Source organism: Ranitomeya variabilis, chromosome 6 (assembly GCF_051348905.1).
Source record: "Ranitomeya variabilis isolate aRanVar5 chromosome 6, aRanVar5.hap1, whole genome shotgun sequence".
Classification (NCBI taxonomy): domain Eukaryota; kingdom Metazoa; phylum Chordata; class Amphibia; order Anura; family Dendrobatidae; genus Ranitomeya; species Ranitomeya variabilis.
The window spans coordinates 151,695,777-151,711,631 of NC_135237.1; the positions used below are offsets into that span (position 1 = coordinate 151,695,777).

The following is a 15,855-nucleotide window of genomic DNA, read 5'->3' on the forward strand; positions in this document are numbered from 1 at the left end:
GGGACGTTTGGTAGTTAGTCCAGGCTTGAAAATGCATGGTGGTTAAGTGTCTATGCATGCAACTAGTATTTAGACTTTTCAGATTCTGACCTCTGCTTAAGCTAGTTGAACATTTTTGACAGATGACTTTGCGCTGATCAGTTGGATGTTGTTTAAAAAAATGCCAGACTGCACTCTTCCTAGACTCGGATCCCTTTTCAGGGATTGCAGACTGAGCTTTAACCGGATGGCCACGCTGTCCTCCAACAGGTTTTGGCTTTGACACGCGTTTTGGGCCAGATACGGGCCCGGCAGATGGAACCTGTTGCGATGTTGATGCCTGCTGCGGCCCCTCCTCCACCTCCGCTTCTGAACTACTGCCGCCTGCACCCTGTTCCCCCAATGGCTGCCAATCGGGGTCAATAACTGGGTCATCTATTACCTCCTCTTCGAGCTCGTGTGCAACTTCGTCTGTGTCACTGTGTCGGTCGGTGGTATAGCGTTCGTGGCGGGGCAACATAGTCTCATCAGGGTCTGATTGTGGATCTGTACCCTGAGAGGGCAATGTGGTGGTCTGAGTCAAAGGAGCAGCATAGTACTCTGGCTGTGGCTGTGCATCAGTGCACTCCATGTCAGAATATACTTGTAATGGGCATGGCCTGTTAAATGTTTCACTTTCTAAGCCAGAGACGGTATGTGTAAATGCTCCATGGAGTGACCCGTTGTGTCGCCTGCTGCATCCTTCTCTCTTGTTGTAGTTTTTGCTGAGGAGGACAAGGAAGTGACTTGTCCCTGACCGTGAACATCCACAAGCGACGCGCTGCTTTTACATTTACCAGTTTCGGAAGAGGAGGCAAAAGAGCTAGAGGCTGAGTCTGCAATGTAAGCCAAAACTTGCTGTTGCTGCTCCGCCTTTAAAAGCGGTTTTCCTACTCCCAGAAAAGAGAGCGTTCGAGGCCTTGTGTAGCCTGACGACGAAACTGGCTCCACAGCTCCAGACTTAGGTGGAATATTTTTATCCCCACGACCACCTGATGCTCCACTACCACTACCATCATTACCAGCTGACAATGAACGCCCACGACGACCTCTTGCACCAGACTTCCTCATTGTTTTAAAATCTTAACCAAAGTAACTTTATTTGTTGCTGTCAAACAACTTACACGGTGAGCTATAACTTCAGTATGATTTCAATATCCCTTAACAGGTTGGTGAGACCACAAGGAAAATCAGGCACAATGTTACACACTCTGTTTTCTGTGGCACAAAATCACAGAGATGACACACACGCAGGACTGTCACTCAAGCACTAATGTCAATATTAATCTCCCACCTAATTTATTTATTTTTTTTTCTCAGGGAGACTTTAGAAACCAAATAATATAAAAAAAAAAAAAAAAAAAAAGGCTTTCTATGGCCCACAATTAGAGAGAGAGAGGTGGCACACCCAGGAGTCAAGACTGGCGCACAAGCTGAAAGGGCAATATTACTCTCCCACTGTTTTTTTAAGTTTTTTTTTTATTTCAGGGAGACTTTAGAAACCAAATAATATTAAAAAAAAACCCCAAAAAAATAGCCTTTCTATGGCCCACTGAATGAGAGAGAGAGGTGGCACACCCAGGAGTCAAGACTGGCACACAAGCTGAAAGGGCAATATTACTCTCCCACTGTTTTTTTTTTTTTTTTTTTCAGGGAGACTTTAGAAACCAAATAATATTAAAAAAACCAAAAAAAAAAATAGCCTTTCTATGGCCCACTGAATGAGAGGGAGAGAGGTGGCACACCCAGGAGTCAAGACTGGCACACAAGCTGAAAGGGCAATATTACTCTCCCACTGTTTTTTTATGTATTTTTTTTTTTTTCAGGGAGACTTTAGAAACCAAATAATAAGAAAAAAATAAATAAATAAATAGGCTTTCTATAGCCCACTGAATGAGAGATAGCACACACAGCAGTGGCACACAAGCCCTGACTGAGGCCAATATTTTTCTCCCACTGATTGATGTAGTGTTTTTGTGTTGAGGTAGATTTTAGAACACAAATCAAGGAAAAAAAAAATGCTTTCTATGGCCCACTGAATGAGAGAGAGGTGGCACACCCAGGAGTCAAGACTGGCACACAAGCTGAAAGGGCAATATTACTCTCCCACTGTTTTTTTATGTATTTTTTGTTTTTTAAGGGAGACTTTAGAAACCCAATAATATTTAAAAAAAAAAATAAATAGGCTTTCTATGGCCCACTGAATGAGAGGGAGAGAGGTGGCACACCCAGGAGTCAAGACTGGCACACAAGCTGAAAGGGCAATATTACTCTCCCACTGTTTTTTTATGTATTTTTTGTTTTTTAAGGGAGACTTTAGAAACCCAATAATATTTTTAAAAAAAAATAAATAGGCTTTCTATGGCCCACTGAATGAGAGGGAGAGAGGTGGCACACCCAGGAGTCAAGACTGGCACACAAGCTGAAAGGGCAATATTACTCTCCCACTGTTTTTTTATGTTTTTTTTTTTTTTCTCAGGGAGACTTTAGAAACCAAATAATATTAAAAAAACCAAAAAAAAAATAGCCTTTCTATGGCCCACTGAATGAGAGAGAGAGGTGGCACACCCAGGAGTCAAGACTGGCACACAAGCTGAAAGGGCAATATTACTCTCCCACTGTTTTTTTAGGTTTTTTTTTTTTTTTTCAGGGAGACTTTAGAAACCAAATAATATTAAAAAAAAAAAATAAATAAATAGGCTTTCTATAGCCCACTGAATGAGAGATAGCACACACAGCAGTGGCACACAAGCCCTGACTGAGGCCAATATTTTTCTCCCACTGATTGATGTAGTGTTTTTGTGTTGAGGTAGAATTTAGAACACAAATCACGGAAAAAATAAATAGGCTTTCTATGGCCCACTCAGTGAGAGATGGCACACACAGGGATGGCACTGTAGCAGAAATGCCAATCTTAATCTCCCACAAAAAAAACAAAAAAAAAACAGGGACTGTCCTACAATTACTATCTCCCTGCAGTAATCTAAGCCAGGTATGGCAGGCAGCAATAGGAGTGGACTGATGCACAAATTAAATAAAAAGTGTGGACAAGCAAAAAAGATAGCTGTGCAGAAAGGAAGGAACAAGAGGATATGTGCTTTGAAAAAAGCAGTTGGTTTCCACAGTGGCGTACACACAGCAATACAGCTATCACGGAGCCTTCTAGGGCAGCCCAATGAGCTACAGCGCTGAGGGGAATAAAAAAAAAAAAATAGCTTCCACAGTCCCTGCACACCGAAGGTGGTGTTGGACAGTGGAAATCGCTGCAGCACAAGCGGTTTGGTGGTTAGTGGACCCTGCCTAACGCTCTCCCTGCTTCTGACGAAGCGGCAGCAACCTGTCCCTAAGCTCAGATCAGCAGCAGTAAGATGGCGGTCGGCGGGAACGCCCCTTTATAGCCCCTGTGACGCCGCAGACAGCAAGCCAATCACTGCAATGCCCTTCTCTAAGATGGTGGGGACCAGGATCTATGTCATCACGCTGCCCACACTCTGCGTTCACCTTCATTGGCTGAGAAATGGCGCTTTTCGCGTCATTGAAACGCGACTTTGGCGCGAAAGTCGCGTACCGCATGGCCGACAAGCACAGGGGTCGGATCGGGTTTCATGAGACGCCGACTTAGCCAAAAGTCGGCGACTTTTGAAAATGATCGACCCATTTCGCTCAACCCTAATCCTCGGGTTTTAAATTATATTGTCCGTCTGGTTTCGCTTTCCTGGTTGCCATTCTAGCCAAAAGGATATTGGAGCTCATTCCAACCGATGCAGCACACAAAGTCTTCTCTTTAATTTCAGCTCGAATCACACTAGCAACTTCATCTGGATTGAGCTTGGTCTCGATAAGGACTTCTGTAATATCCACCAAGGCTTCGTCACAGCTTACAGCTTCAATGTCATGGGTATAGCTTGCCAGTGTTTTATACAAAGTCATGGCAACTTCCTTATACGCCTCAAAATCATGAGTAACAACTTAAAGGTCAGGGCACAATTGCTTAGCTTTACCAAACATCATTCCATTCTTCACACCAGCCTGCCTCACCTCATAACTACATGATGCAATTTCAGCTAATGACAGCTGTGAGATATCTATATCCAGGCCATTTTTCTTTGCAAGATCTGGATGATCCCATAAAGAGAAATCCACATTGTGTCCATTTTCTTGTGCAGAATTTGGATTGTCCAGTGAAGTTTCATCCGTTTTGTCTCTCATGAACTTTTTCTGATAATACTGGAACTCTAATTGAGGGTTGGCTCCTTCCCGGGAAGAGGTTTTACCACTACCTCTATTGCTTGTAACAGCCACTGGTTTACCTTTTAGATCTGGTCGGTTGCGAACACCAACAGACACAAAGAAGCAATCCATAGCAACATGAATAATGCAGTTCTGGCACTTGGAATTCGCAGAGGCAGGCATGGCTCCTGTCTTCATTCTTTTTAACCTTTCCCGACCTGGAAAGCTGCCATTATATTGACTTTGTAGCTCACGTACAAACTCTGTGAACTCACACTTCCATGTCGAGATATGATGCAGTCTAGAGTGAGAATAAAAGTCTGAAATAAAATTGGAGTCTGTGGTTTTAGGCAGCTGTGGAGAGGCTGCCTTACTAAGCAAGTGTATGGAGGTGCTTTTTGTGCTTGAAGGCCCATGGAGCAAGTGGTGAGCACCATTGAGTGACCATTGAGTGAACATTGGTCATCACAGCTGAGAGGACCTGCTGCTGATCAAGTAAGTGTCTGTTCCTTCTTGATATCTCTTACATTGTGCATCGCCTGAGGTACCCAGCACCAGATCAATGAGGTCCATCTCTTGAGGGGGATGTCACTAGTGGCTTGACCCGGTGCTGTGGCCTCATGCGATGCACAATGTAAGAGATATCATGAAGGAACAGACACTTACTTGATCAGCAGCAGGTCCTCTCAGCTGTGATGACCCCGATCCTGGATTGATGGCTATTGTCCAAATGAAAGACTGAGGCGCTGAAACGTTTAACCAGTTTACTTCAACAAAAAGGGATTTGCAACCAATACTGTCACCGGAGTCTGTTTAAGAACTCTGAATTACTTTGATCCTGTCAGGATTTCCACCTCTTATTATGCGCAGTTTCTGTATGGCCCTGCTGCTGTATGTGAACTGGCTGCCGACCCAATCTGTCTCTTCTGTGCTCTGGTTCGACGGACAACCCGAGTCCTTTTTTGTTGGCTTATCCCCTCTGGGAGTGCCGCTGAACTCTGTGTCTGTTGTTGCGTCTTACCCTGGTGAAGCTGATATCACCTCACTTCCTTCCAGTTGCTGTATTATATATAATGAATATAGCCACGGATCCGGTATCCGTCTCTGTGCCTATTCTGGGTAGAGGTTATTGCTACCCGGTTCTCACAATGTCCTTTTCCTCTATTCCTCTTTTCCTACTATGGGTATTATGGGCCTATAATCCGTCATAGGGCTGTTAGGAGTTCAGTTATACAACCTCTCACTTTCAGCTCCTCAACCCAACTGCCAGTCCTTTTCTCAGACCAGAATAGATCAAGGGGAGTCTCTGGAGCTCCCCCTTCTGGCCGGAGATGGTAGTGCAGTCTTGCTATTCTAGTATTTGTATTTGGTGTCAATAACTATTTTTGTGGCAAATACCCCTAGGGGCGCCACACAAGTGAAGGTGCCAAACCCCCCCCAACTTTGGGCAGAGGGGAAGCATATGTGACAAAGTCACTGGTAAAGTGCTGGATGGGAGATACATTTCAGTACGCTTAATGGCATCAGTGATGTAAAACCCATAGATTTTCCTCTAGCACAGTAAGTGCTGTGAGGGGTTAACTGCTTATTTACATAATGGGCTGAGTTTCATATGGATTACCATAGAGTGAGTGGGAGGTTATCCACCTTATATCCACCCCCATTGTGATGGTCTTGGGCTTAAATTACTGGCTTCTTGAAGCAGTCAGTGTTTGGTAGGCCTGGAGAGTGGAGCTCCAGTGCGTCATGTCCTGTGAAGGACAACTAAACCTTTGTATGCTTGCTGATTTCTCCTGAGCGGGTGGACTTTGAATGGACTGTGGTATACTATTTTGTTTTATTTTCCTGTTTTGCCTGGAGAGGCCGTGTTTATTTTGTCCTCACCGTGGTTTATGCTGCAAGTCTATAATAAACCCATGAAAGGACTTAAAAAGACAGTGTCCTGTGCCTACTTCTGAGTCTGAGTCAGCTGAGTGAACCGCTCTACCACAGTTCGTAGAACCCGGTGTACTCGAACATCCATGGGTTCACTCAACTCTAATGTGTCCTATTATGTTGGATCAAATAGTAGGAGAAGATGGACATTAAAACACTGAATTCAATCATATGTCAAATGTCCAACTGTGTGGTGTTGGTTACTTAAAGTGAAGGTTTAATCACCTTGTGATTATCATTGCTTCTTACCTCACTAAGACCCTATAATACTGTTTTGGTATTTGATTACCATTGCTGTGACTAGCTGGTTGCATGAGCCCTGGTCCAACTTCGCCCTATCTGTGATAAGTACCTCACTTTTTAGAGAGAGAGCCTGTTGTTGGCGGGGTTAGCTTTCTCAGCTTTGCTGCATTGCTAAGTCTAAAAACTCTGATTAAGTCAGAATGCCAGCAACCAGTAAACTAAGTGATATATCATTGGATTCAGGGTCTTTTTTCCAATATCATGCCACTCTAGATGAGGTAGCAATAACTTGCTGACAGATTCCCTTTTACTAGTAAAATAGTGTTCAGACAGCAACATTCATGAGCATGTGTAAGTTTTATCATTTACACCAAAAAGCTTATAAGGTTATATTCCAGATTCCAAAAAAAGATGTATGAAAGAAGTTGATACAGTTGGAGAAGTTCTGAAATGAGAACTTTAGTTCTTTTTAGTCCATTAAATTCCAGAAAAGTGCTGACACGCGTCTTTCTATATATTCAGACAGATTAGCTAAATACTGTTTTGCCTTAATGCAAAAACAGCATACTTTCCTAAACTCTGTCATGGGTAATTTGATACATTTGCTTTTGAAACTTGGCCATAGTGTAGTTAGGTTGCCAAGCATTGTGTACTGCTGTCTTAGTTTAATTTATTTCTAATTCTATGTAAAACTAGATAATTTGTTTGTGACTATAGCTGTATGAAACCTGTCATGCATAAGAATAGTGGCTTATACAGCCATACGTGAATTAGTGCAGGTAAAATTAACTGGATGCTAAAAGTTTTAAAATCAATTCATGATAATAACAAAGCAGATTTGTTGTCACTTGTTTCATGCTGCCCAAACCATGGGAATCATAAATCAGAGACTTACTGCGCGATTGTAACCAGGTATCTCATAATCTGAAGCACTTTAGCGTTTCGAACAAGGTATAGTTTGAAGATTCAACCAGAGTCTACAGGCAGAGGCAAAACTGGACTGCTGTTGGCCCTGGCTGACTTACTTCAGTGTTGCTCTAGGTGATTTGTAGAATAATAGTCAAAATTCTGAGCCACAATATTTGAGGATACTATATCAGTAAGCAAGAAGGCATTCAACAAAGAAGAGCGCTATTACAGTAACGGTAAGCACACTTATGTGTAAGTATAACAATTTTATTAAGGCAAAATACAATATGTCAGACTAAAACCAGCTAAAACCAAAATGTCCACAGCACTGACGTCTAATAAATAGGCATGTAAAATGCACAAAAAATGTAATCAGGTTGGTCCTAAGATCTTTCTTCACTGCTTGAGGTGATTGAGTGCTTTTTAAATTTCGGTGTTTTACAAAAAACTAGTGATGAGCAAGTGTACTCGTTGCTCGGGTTTTCCTGAGCATGCTCGGGTGTCCTCCGAGTATTTGTTTGTGCTCAGAGATTTAGTTTTCATCGCGGCAGCTGAATGATTTACAGCTTCTAGCCAGGCTGAGTACATGTGGGGGTTGCCTGGTTGCTAGGGAATCCCCACATGTAATCGTCTGGCTAATAGCTGTAAATCATTCTGCTGAGGTGATGAAAACTTAATCTCCGAGCAGTCATAAATACTCGGAGATCACCCGAGCAACGAGTACACTCGCTCATCACTACAAAAGACCTGTCAATGATCTGGAGCACCACAGGGAAAAGCCAACCAGGGGTGGCATCAGATCAGTCTCTGCTCTCTCTATGGTTTCTAGCTGGATTTTCAAATCAAACCATGTTTTCTCTGAAACACTAAAGTGTTTCAAAGAAAAATATACCTGGCTACAATCATTCAGTCAGGATCTGATTTATGTTACTTGTGGTTTGGACAATATACTACAAGCATATATTGATACAGCTGATTTGTTGCAGTTTCTTCACATAAAATGATACATAGATTTGTGTCTACATTGTCAAATATATAATTAGATTTCAGTGATCTAAATGTGAAGGCAAAATCAAGATATTGTATACACGTTTAGAGTAAAAATGGGGCCTATAGCCCCATTCCGGATTTATTTTTATTTCACCATAGGTTATCTGTATATAACAGTAGTGTAGTGTATGCTCAGTTTATAGTAACATACTTACTGGTTGCCTTCTCCTGATATATTCCTTTCCCTCTGCTCCATCTTGTAATTGCAACTGTTTCTTGCCTGCTCAAACTGAAGACTGTTACATTCTCTCTTAAAGGAGTTGTCCACTTCTTGGATAACCCCTTCTTAATCTAAATATTTGACCCTGATAAAATACAGAAAACCTATACTCCTCTCCCGTGCTTGCACCATTTCAGTGGAGTCAGCACTTGCAAGCCTGGGGCTATCGTGAGATTGTGTGACATGTGACCCCGGCGCCCAGTCATCGCCGGCATCACTGTCACCGCCTTCACACAAATCGAACATGAAGAGGAAGTCCGGGCTGCAGCTCCTTTCTCACTTCCTCTTCATGGTCAAATCGACAGGAGGCAGTGACAGTGACGCCAGTGCTGATGGGACGCTGGGGTCATGTGTCACAACAACAGCACAGGAGCCTCGGGGAGAGCAAGTGCCATCACTGCAGGAACAGCACCAGCACTGGAGGGGAGTATAAGCTTTATTAATTTATTGGGTCCAAATGTGGGGTATGGGAAGAAATTGTCCAAGTAGTAGACAACTTTTTTAAGGTAAATCTATGAGAGCCTCATTCTGAATCTCATAGACTTACATTGAAAAGTGACTTTGTTCATACAGAAAACACTGGAGTGAAGATGGTAATCACATGACCCAGGAGAGCAGCAAAGTGGTGCTGGGAGCAATAGTAAACGGGGACTAGTATTTTACTACACATTTGAAGCATACATTACTGATACCTAACCGATGGTGAAATAAAACAAAAACATCAGAGTGGTACTTTAGAGGGAACCTGAAAGTTCCCCCCATGTCTTCAAAACAGCCAGCATGTGTTTAATATACTGTTAACACCCTTGCTAATAATCCCTTTGCTCAGTATATGTGATTGAAGTGTATAGCAAAAATAGAATGTTCAAAATCAATTTAAAACATGTTAATTTCAAATTAGCCAAGGAGACATTGATTTCCCCAGACTAGCCATCCCACTAATCATGTTACTGTGCCCCTGTGGCAGGGATGCTAATCATCCAGAAATTCCAGGACTGTTAAGAAAACTAGAGCACATATTTGCCATGTCCATAAAAGAAAAGTAAGGCATCTGTGCTTTTTTGATACTAAAGAAACTTGTAGAGATTATATTTATTGCAATTATCATTTTACAGTTAATAGTGCATACAGCCAATTTCTTCATGTCAGAATTATGGGCTCTAGACGTGAATCACTTATAGTCATAACGATTTATTCTTTTTTTTAATATATTTCAGAAAAAAAAATGTGGCCATTTTTTTAAGCTGAAGAAACTTATACAGATTATTTTTATTGCAATTATCATTATTTTACAGTTCACAGTGAATGCAGCGAATGTCTACATATCAGAATTATGGCGTGTAGACATGGATAACCTATAGCCTTATTGTTTTATAATGATTTTGTAATGTGTCTGTAAAAAATATTGTCCATCCGTGATTTTCGGATAAGCTGTTGAGAAAAGATAAAGTCATGTCGGCAAACCTGGCATGTGGGCGTAATAACATGATTTGTGGTATCCACAAAGCAGTCATCTCATCATGCTAAAATCCAGCCCTCACACAGCTCAATCGATAGAAAAATATAGATATTACAAGTCTCAGAAAATGGTGATACAAAACTACAAACTTTTGTTTACAAGTTTCTATTTTTTTTTTCTCCACTTAAATGACAAAAAAAAATGCAAGTTATGATTTTGCTGTAATCATACTGTAGAATTATAATTCAAAGTACTTTTTACTATAGAATGTACACCATAAAAGTAAGAGAAAAAATGTGTCAGAATGGCATTTTTTTCACAATTTTACAGCACTTAGAATTTTGTAAATCTTTTTTTCCCAGTACAATATATGGTAAATGAAAATAACATCAACAACTTGCCCTAATATGGTTATGTTTAGAAAAAAATACAACAGTTTTGACTCTTGGAAAAAGAGGAAGAAAAAAGAAAGCAGAAAAATGAAAATTGGCTGCTGAGGCAAGGGGTTAAAGATAACCTAACTCCTTTAACTATATCTGTTTCTCAAATATTTCTACATCATAACTGATTGCATAGAGTGACTAACAATAATATTTTGCTATATATATATATATATATATATATATATATATATATATATATATATATCCAAAAAATAGGAGCAGCGCACCGTGATCAACCTTTTTCATTTGTCTGAACCAAAATGTCGCATTCATGAGCTAAATAAAAGCTCCTCTATTTTCATTGATCACGGTGCGCTGCTCCTATTTTTTGGATTTCTACATACAAGGTTTGGTCTTTGCCTTTGGGAGCTTCTTACACCCAGACTTCTTATTCTTGCCTGTTGTGCTGCTCTGTTTTTCTCTCTCTCTATATATATAGGATAAAATAAACTACACAGTGTTTTCCATGGGATTAGGTTGGCTTGTGTTTGTTCCACACCATCACGTGCTATCATTTCTCATCTATTTCGTAATGTTATCTTTGATGTATCACTGACCAGTTCATTCATCCTTCTCATTTGATTCATTTCACTTTCTATCCTATTAATCTGTCCTTGTCTGCTCTCTCTTGTCTTCTCCCATATATCTTCCTGAACTGGATAAGAAGGTCTGAAACTCGCTGAATGAACAAGATGTTGGACGAAGCCAAAGATGCATAACAGACAAGCCATATTCTCTGCATGATCGTTATAAAATGCATTTAGAAAACTTTCTAAATTTCAGTGATTTTGCTAAATTGTGGTTAACATATTTAAAAAAAATAATAATAATATGCTAAAGAAGCATATATTTGCTAATCATTATAAAACAAAATATTATTTTTTAGACTACCAGACAATTTGGCAAATGATGCACTGCGTTCAGAGTCATCTATAATATAACACTGGTTGCGTTTCTGTCCGAAGCCTCTATAGACTACGCCTGCTCAGTGTGACCGGATCAGAGATAAACATCCAGTGTTTAGAGGTTACAGGAAGGAAGACAAGGATGGAGTAGTGTGGCTTAGGTACTGACTGCATACAGTGATCTCTGGCAGCATGAAGACATTCCGCGATCTCCGGTGAGGCAGCAGAAGGATTGTGGCACATGGTAACTTTTTTTTGTCCGTCGAAAAAACGGACAGCGACGGATCCTTCCAAAAACGGATGAAACGAGAGCTGAAATGATGGAATATGGTGACGGATTTCGTTTTTTTAAACAAATCATGCATTTTCCATTCTGGGGTCTCTTTCTCTCTCTCTCTCTCTTTCTCTCCCTCTCTCCTCCCCAGAATCCAAAACAGCCAGCAGATCCACGTACTCAGATCCGGCGAAAAAAAGGATCCGTTGCATCAGTTTTTCACAATTTACAATGTGCAAGTGTATGGTGTGCATGCTAAGAGGATTCAGGCATCTACAGACTTTCAGCAAAAAGCCAGACAACCCCTTTAACCCCTTAACAACCAGGGGTATTTCAGTTTTTAAATTTCTGTTTTTTGCTCCCCTTCTTCCCAGAGCCATAACTTTCATTTTTTTGTCAAAATGGCCATGTAAAGGATTGTTTCTTTCCAAGACAAATTGTACCTTAGAACAACACTATTTGTTTTAGCATATCACGTACTCGAAAATGGGAAAAAAATTCCAAGTATGGTGAAATTGCAAAAAAAGTGCAATTCCATAATTTTTTTTTTTTTTTTTTTACCTTATTCAGTAAATGTGAAAACTGACCTGCCATTATAATTCTCCTGGTCATTAAGAGCTCATAGATATCAAACATGTTTAGGTTATTTTTTATTTAAGTGGTGAAAAAAAATCTAAATTTGTTAAAAAAGCGCCATTTTCCGAGACCTGTAGAACCTCTATTTTTCGTGATCTGGGGCTGTTTGAGGGCTTATTTTTTGCATGCCGAGCTGATACTTTTACTGATACCATTTTGGTGTAGATAAAATCTTTATTCACCTGTTATTGTAATTTTGTAATTCTGGAGTTTAGAATTTTTTTTCTCATTATGCCATTTTGCGATAGGGTTAATTCTTTTTTTATATTTATAGATTGGGCAATTCTGAATGCGGTGACACCAAATATGTATATGTTTGATTTTTTCATTGTTTTATTTTAAATGGGGCGAAAGGGGGGTGATTTCAACTTTTGTATTTTTTTAAGAACAGCTGTCATGTGTCCGGAAAGGTACGGGCTCATTGCTGGAGCCTGCACCAAACAGGGGAAGGCCAACATATGAGTACCATTATGCCCAATGTCAAAAAGGATTAAATCTTTAGCTCTACACCCTTTTTAAACCTTTGCGAATAGGAGGTGGGCACAAATATAACCCTATCTACACCTAGATATCAAACAGTAATATAGGCAACATTGCAATGGGGTTCAATAGCATTGTCCCAAAAAAATTCAGAAGAACTTATTTTACACTGGGAGTACACATCCACCAAATTGAAACAAATGTCTTAGGCTGGTTTCACACTTGCATTGCTGTGCGCTGTGGATGGCAGCGTACTTCCTCCTTGCATCATCCGTGAAGCTCTGCCCAGGCTCCGCCTACTGCCGACTGTGTCCTGCATTTCCCTGCATACCTATCTTTATCATTGGGTAAACAAGGACATGCATTGTATGCAGATGCATCCGCATGCATTGATTTGAGGTGTGCGGCGACTGCACAGATATGCAAAATTTTGCGTTTCCGTGCTGTCGCCGCACACTTCAAATTGCCGCATGCTGACACATCCGCATACAAGGCATGTCCCCGCATACCCAATGTTAAAGATAGGTGCACAGGGAAATTCAGGATGCAGGCGGCAGTAGGCAGAGCCTGGGCAGAGCTTCACGGATGAAGCAAGGAGGAAATACGCTGCCATCCACAGCGCACAGCAATGCAAGTGTGAAACCAGCCTTAGTGCTGATTGGTGCTTGATGTGCTTAAGAGAACAAGCAACAAATATTCATATGAAAGTTGGCAAATTCCTTGACTGTAGCACAGCAGCTCCAACATTTTCTTTACATCATGTAGAATGAAGGAAAAAATTATTTGATCCCTTGCTGATTTTGTAAGTTTGTCCACTCACAAAAACATGAACAGTCTGTAATTTTAAAGGTAGGTGAATTTTAACATTGAGAGATAGAGTAACAAAAATAAAATCCAGAAAATCACATTGTATAAATTATATAAATTAATTTGCATTTTGCAGTGAGAAATAAGTATTTAATCCCTCTGGCAAACAAGACTTAATACTTGGTGACAAAACCCTTGTTGGCAAGCACATCAGTTTTACATTTTTGTAGTTGATGATGAGGTTTGTGCACGTCAGGAGGAATTTTGGTCCACTCCTCTTTGCAGATCATCTCTCAGTCATTAAGATTTTGAGGCTGTCGCTTGGCAACTCGGAGCTTCACCTCCCTCCATAAGTTTTCTATGGGATTAAGGTCTGGAGACTGGCTAGACCACTCCATGACCTTAATATGCTTCTTTTTGAGCCACTCCTTTGTTGCCTTGGCTGTATGTTTTGGGTCATTGTCTTGCTGTAAGACACAGCCACGACCCATTTTTAATGTCCTGGTGGAGGGAAGGAGGTTGTCACTCGGGATTTTACAGTATATGGCTCCATCCATTCTCCCATTGATGTGGTGAAGTAGTCCTGTGTAGGGTTGAGCGAAACGGATCGGACAATTTAAAAAATCGCCGACTTTTGGCAAAGTCGAGTTTCGTGAAACCCGACCCGATCCCAGTGTGGGATCGGCCATGCTGTCGACGATCTTCGCGCCAAAGTCGCGTTTCATATGACGCTTTCAGCACCATTTCTCAGCCAATGAAGGAGGACGCAGAGTGTGGGCAGCGTGATGACATAGGTCTTGGTCCCCACCATCTTAGAGAAGGGCATGACAGTGATTGGCTTGCTTTCTGCGGCGTCACAGGGGCTATAAAGGGGCGTGCACAACGACCGCCGTCTTACTTCTGCTGATCTGAGCATAGGGAGAGGTTTGTCGTATATCTGCCATCCCCTTTCTGCCACGTACACTGTGTAGTGTAATACAGTGGGCCTGATTTTTGCAGTAGTCTCCCACACATAAAAAGGGAGATTTAAATTGCCGCTAAGTGCATCTGCGTCAGTTCTGCTTGTCGTATATCTGCCAGCCCCTTTCTGCCATGTACACTGTGTAGTGTAATACAGTGGGCCTGATTTTTGCAGTAGTCTCCCACACATAAAAAGGAGATTTAAATTGCCACTAAGTGCATCTGCGTCAGTTCTGTTTGTCGTATATCTACCAGCCCCTTTCTGCCACGTACACTGTGTAGTGTAATACAATGAGCCTGATTTTTGCAGTAGTCTCCTGTTATGATCCCAATGGCAGAGGATCTCAGAGATTTCAGCAAAGTCTGCAAAACAGCAAAACATAAATACCAGCTCATAGGGAAGTGGTAACTAGGCTGACCGTATATCTGATCCTAGCACAACCAACTAAGGGTACCGTCACTGTTGTGAATTTGGTTTTTGGGCTCCCCCGGTGGTCGCTGGTGGTACTGGACTTGTGTGCTTCACTTTCTCTGTTCACCTGTTTCCATCAGGATGTGGGAGTATCCTATTTAGCCTTGCTGCTCAGTTATTCTAGTGCCGGCCATCAATGTAACCAGAGCCTTTCTGTTGCATGTTCCTGCTTCTAGACTACTATCAGCTAAGTTGGACTCTTAGTCCTAAGTTTGTTTGCATTTTTGTTCCAGTTCACAGTTATGTTATGTTTCTGTAGCTGGAAGCTCTTGTGGGCCGAAATTACCACTCCGGTGTCATGAGTTGACACATGAGTCTTAAAGTAATTTCTGGATGGTATTTTAATAGGGTTTTCAGCTGACCGTGAAGTTCCCTATTGTATCTTCTTACTATCTAGTTAGCGGACCTCGCTTTGCTGAACCTACCTTCATACTGCGTATGTCTTTTCCTCTGAACTCACCGTCAATATATGTGGGGGGCTTCTGTCTCCTTTTTGGGGGAATTTCCCTAGAGGTAAGCCAGGTCTGTTTTTTCCTCTATTAGGGTTAGTTAGTTCTCCGGCTGGCGCTGGGCGTCTAGGGATAAAACGTAGGTACGTCACCCGGCCACTGTTAGTTGTGTGGTAGGTTTAGCTCACGGTCAGCTCGAGATTCCATCACCCAAGAGCTAGTCTGTTATTTAAGTTCTCTGACGTTCCCTTGCCATTGGGAACCATGACAGTATGGCCGGAGGAGGGTTAAAACCGTTGGCAGAAGAAAGGAGAGAAAAAGAAGTCTGCAGATTTTTTTTTTTTTCTTCTGAGCTTGCTCTATAG

The 15,855-nt window shown here is 41.4% G+C and overlaps 1 protein-coding gene and 1 pseudogene across 1 annotated transcript in view; both read right to left on the minus strand.

The window, feature by feature from the left end:
• The window catches only part of CNTNAP2 (contactin associated protein 2), a 3,158,824-nt gene that overhangs the window by 1,548,757 nt on the left and 1,594,212 nt on the right, over positions 1–15,855 (minus strand). The window lies entirely within an intron of this gene.
• On the minus strand, positions 3,688–4,656 carry LOC143782076 (DNA repair protein REV1 pseudogene; annotated as a pseudogene).